This window comes from Littorina saxatilis, linkage group LG9 (genome assembly GCF_037325665.1).
Source record: "Littorina saxatilis isolate snail1 linkage group LG9, US_GU_Lsax_2.0, whole genome shotgun sequence".
Lineage (NCBI taxonomy): Eukaryota > Metazoa > Mollusca > Gastropoda > Littorinimorpha > Littorinidae > Littorina > Littorina saxatilis.
The window spans coordinates 21741543-21746584 of NC_090253.1; positions in this window are offsets into that span (position 1 = coordinate 21741543).

Consider the following 5042-nt stretch of genomic DNA (forward strand, 5'->3'; position numbering starts at 1 on the left):
AGTCATTTTACCGAATGTTTAGTGCCTGAGCTTAGTGCAGCGAGCTTCGTGAAATAGACTTCGCGCAGTCATTTTACCGAATGTTTAGTGCCTGAGCTTAGTGCAGCGAGCTTCGTGAAATAGACTTCGCGCAGTCAACTTCGCCCAATACTGTCATATCAGGCTTATCAGATATACTGTCTTAGTCCCTCGTCTTTCAAATTAACATCAAACCCTTAGTCACTTCACAGATTAGCTCACACAATTTACATATTAACGACGGAGAACCTAAGGCTGTGCACGGGCCAGGGACGGGAACATGTACTCATTTATAAATACAACTCGAACGCAGTGCATGTGCCAAAACCTCCATATTTCCTCCCTCGTTGTGCGCATTGCAGTATTTGCACGTATTCCTATGCGCTGACGATACCCTTCGCGTGGGTATCTCCAGATAGACTGCCACAAGGTTCTATCACCCATCTCCATTCATGCACGCCTTACGACTTTCTGCCACAAACATATTATGCAAAATAATGTACGTCTGTTTGGCCCGGGAGACAAGTGGCGGGTGTCACGTGTTTTGTGTTTTCGTGGCAGCGAAATCGAGGCACTTACCTCGTTGGTATTTGATGAGTCGATCGTCGGTGGAACTGCAGTCATTTGCAAGTGTGTGAGCGGTGTTTTCTTCCCCCTGCACAGTAAACACTTTGGGTCTTTAGAGACATCAAACCGATTCCGTGGGGGGTTGTGGCATGACAGCTGAAAGTGACGCAACAGGATTAGAATGCACTGACGCGTCCTTAACTGGTTTATTGGTTTGTTTGTTTTGTTGTTGTTATTGTTTTTTGTTAAAAATGTAAAGGGTAATTCCCCCCCCCCCCCCCCACCAAAAAAAAAAAAAAAAGAATCTGCAGAATCAGGTGCATAATGAATCAGAGTTACGCGTGTATGCCAACTCTTGTAAACAGGCACAGACACACACACACACACACACACACACACACACACACGGCGCACGCGCGCACGTAGGCGCTAGCACACCCAAGCACACACACACACACACACAAATGAATCGTTGAAAGCATTGTAACAAGAACCTAGGATTTTAAAATGTCATCAATTCTAGTTGTATGATCTCAAACTTCATTGGGCTTGAAAAATCGGTCATATAGGACTTCACCTTTAAAACACACACGTCACAACATCCAAGCTCGACCCTATTTTGGTTGTGCGGTTTCGGAAACCTCTCCTACACATTGACTTCAGAAGAATGTTCTCTATCGTTTTTTTGTCTTCTTCTTCACTTATCCCCTTGTTTTCGCTTTGTTTTGACATTCAACAACATCTGTTATACGTCTGTATAGATCTCTACTCGGAGTTTGCATTCCAATCTCCTTTGCTTGGAAAATCATGTTAAATACATTTTAATTTTTGTCTTGTTTACATTCTTCAGATTTCAGAATTTTCTGCACCTACTTTAAGGTGTTTTGTTTTTCTTTCATTTCTTGAGGGTGCTAGTTTATGTGCAGATTGTTTGACGTGTTTTGCTGCTTTGCAAACGACCGTAAGCAGGAGAGTCTTAGAAACCTGTGTGTGTGTGTGTGTGTGTGTGTGTGTGTGTGTGTGTGTGTGTGTGTGTGTGTGTGTGTGTGTGTGTGTGTGAGTGTGTGTGTGAGTGTGTGTGTGTGTGTGTGAGTGTGTGTGTTTGTGTGTGTGTGTGTTTGTGTGTGTGTGTGTGTGTGTGTAAGTGTGTGTGTGTGTGTGTGAGTGCGTGAATGTGTGTGTGTGTGTGTGTGTGGTGTGTGTGTGTAAGTGTGTGTGTGTGTGTGTGTGTGTGCAGGTGTGTGTGTGTGTGTGTGTGTGTGTGTGTGTGTGTGTGTGTGTGTGAGTGAGTGCGTGAATATGTGTATGTGTGCGCGCGCTTTGTTGTTTCGTGCTTGTCTTTCGTTTTTGCAGGGGTATGTTTATAACAAGCAAATGTAGCAGTTACTCGATTTTATTTAGCAGTCTATTAGCTACACCAACTGAAATTTAAAGTTTCGTGCGCGGAGGTCAAGTTTAAAGGGTTCACAGACTCAAAGACTCAAAGATTTTAATGTCCTTATAAAAACAAGGACAATTGCCTCGCAGTGTCAGGCGGTTTAAAACGTAAATAACATCTCAATCACTAACAGTTTAAAATTCCACTAAAAAGATCCATAACATTCTTTGCAATCGCTCATGGATTGGAGGTGGGGATGAAATGAGGAAGCACTTATTCATGATTTAGCCTTGCAGGATGCTACATTGTTCACACATAATTATTGAACTGTGAACAGGCATAATAATTATATTGTTTGGACGTGTGTTGTTGGCATGATTGTTTAAGTTTAGTATTGCAAGTTTCATTTTGTGACAAGTTAATCGTCTTTTTTTCACCTTAATTTATGTTCAAGTGATGCTTTCAGCTTTGGAAGCTGCGGGGTATCTAACTTTACAAACGCTCTTAACAAATGCCATTTTGTGGCTGCGTTATTATCATTTGGCTGAGCTCAGTATTGTCAGTTTTGATGTTGTCTTTATTTCATTTGGCTGAGTTCAATATTGTCAGTTTTGATGTTGTCTTTATTTCATTTGGCTGAGTTCAATATTGTCAGTTTTGATGTTGTCTTTATTTCATTTGGCTGAGTTTAATATTGTCAGTTTTGATGTTGTCTTTATTTCATTTGGCTGAGTTCAATATTGTCAGTTTTGATGTTGTCTTAATTTCATTTGCTGGTCTTCTTTATTTTACATTCTTTTCATTCGCTGGTCTTCTTTATTTTGCAGTTGGATTGTTGTTGTCTAACATACGTTTTACTAATGCTTCACTTCTTCTTCCATGTTGTCTTTCTAACGCTACTCACCATCTGCGCCACCTCTTCAAATTGACCTCGACATTCAACTTGACCTTGACCTCGGACACAAATCCCAGCATCCTTTGGTTCGAGTCACGTGATGGGAGACGGACAGAGTCAGCACAGACTGTGGTAAGTGTTCGTCACTTCCACTGCTCTCTCAGGCCTGTCCTACATGGCGCAATCAAGGTATGGGCATGCGCGGTGGTGATTTCCGGCAGAACTTCCGCTAGACTGGCAAAGCTAGACTGATCGTAGAATTGTACGAATTGATTCCGCAGCTGAACTTTTGTCTTGAGATCTGTAGTCTTAGTCAGACACAAAGTAGGTTTTGGCTCGGTATTCCATTGCATTTACCACGAGTCATCAGGTGAGAAATAATGCTTCTTAATGCTCTTTAAACAAAATATATCGCTGTTTCTTATCCAGTTTGATTAAGAGTAATGAGTTGAGTCAGTGTTTGATTCGCTGCTATACTAAATGCTTCACTCTGGAGAAAAATAAAATAGATCAATGAGTTTCTAAACAACGGTTTCACTTTAGGTTCATTTCATTGTTAAAAATGCAGCTTTGCAAAATCCCAATCCGGCTCATACATTGTAATGAAAGCAATGGCCAATGATGTTGGACAAAATTAATGTAGGAGGACAAAGTACGCACCATTTCAGGCATTTGAAATTTGGACAAAAATATAATTGTGCGAGTTTTTAAATGACTTCTTCTGTTTATGCTAAACTGCAGAGCCCACAAAAGCCATCTAAGAATACCAATCATATTGTGAATAAGACTTTATGAAATCATATCAAACCGCTTTATAGTTTTTAAGTTTAGCCGAAAAAGGCATTTAAGAGTACCAATAGTATTATGAATTGGGCTTTATTTAGTTTGTAATCTTATAAAACCACCGCTTTATAGTTATTGAGTTTTCCTCCCCCCCCCCCCCCCCCCCCCCCCCCCGTAGAAAGTGTTAAACATGCTTTACAGCTCCAACAAGCAGATTCTTGCAGTGTATGTGGGTGGTTTGATTTGTTCTCGTGGCCAACGACAGAAAAACACTCGACAGTTTCTCCTTGGCCTTGACTGTCCAAACTTTGACGGAGTAAAACTGCATACGTGCGTGCATGTCAACTGCACTGCTGTTCGCTTGTAGATTAGTTTTGTCTGTGTGATTGATATGCACGAGGTTAATGTTTGTAAGTAAAAAAAAAAAAAAAAAAAGAATAGGGCCTACTGTATTAAATGTTTATGATTGTAGCTTCTTTTTTATCATCCGTTTCTCTTCTTTGTATTAATGTTGTTTATATGTATGCGATCTGTCTTTCCCCACCGGCCCTGATGGGTATTGGTTACAGTATGCCCCCATCTGTTTAGGCATATTGGAGTAAGTGTAAACCCCTCTCCTCCCCACTCGTCCTAAGCTACTTTGTGTTTTAGTCAGCCCTTTGTTAGCCACAAATCTCGGCATACTCATATTCGGATACGATAATCCCTCCGTAACAAACACACACACAGACACACACACACATGTATACTCACACTCGCACCATCGGCACACACTGCACGCACACACACTGCACACACACACACACTGCACACACACACACACACACATACACTAACACACACACGCACACTGACACACTCCCACACGCACACACGCATGCACGCACGCATGCACGCATGCACACACACACACACACGAACACACATATAACACACACACACACACACACACAAACACGGCACACACTAACACACACACACACTAACACTAACACACACACCCCAACCAACAGACAGACAGTCAGACAGATTTATACCTTCTTCAGCCGTCACACAAAACTTTCAACACAGTACATACCACAGTAACCCAATCACACAGTAAACCAACAAAAAGCTTGCCAATGATGACAGTACTAATTATAAGGGACCACGTGTAAAATGCATACCACGTCTGTAATTAGACCAGGCAACAAAGACAACTGTCTACAGTGTATCAGTTCGAGAAGCACGTGCTATACAGTCATTGCTTGTGTCGTAATGATGCGTGACGGTGGTACGCAATATAGTTTGCAGTGTGTGAGTGTAGTTGTGTGTGTGTGTGTGTGTGTGTGTGTGTGTGTGTGTGTGTGTGTGTGTTTGTGTGTGTGTGTGTATGTGTGTGCCTCTGTGTGTGCTTCCCGG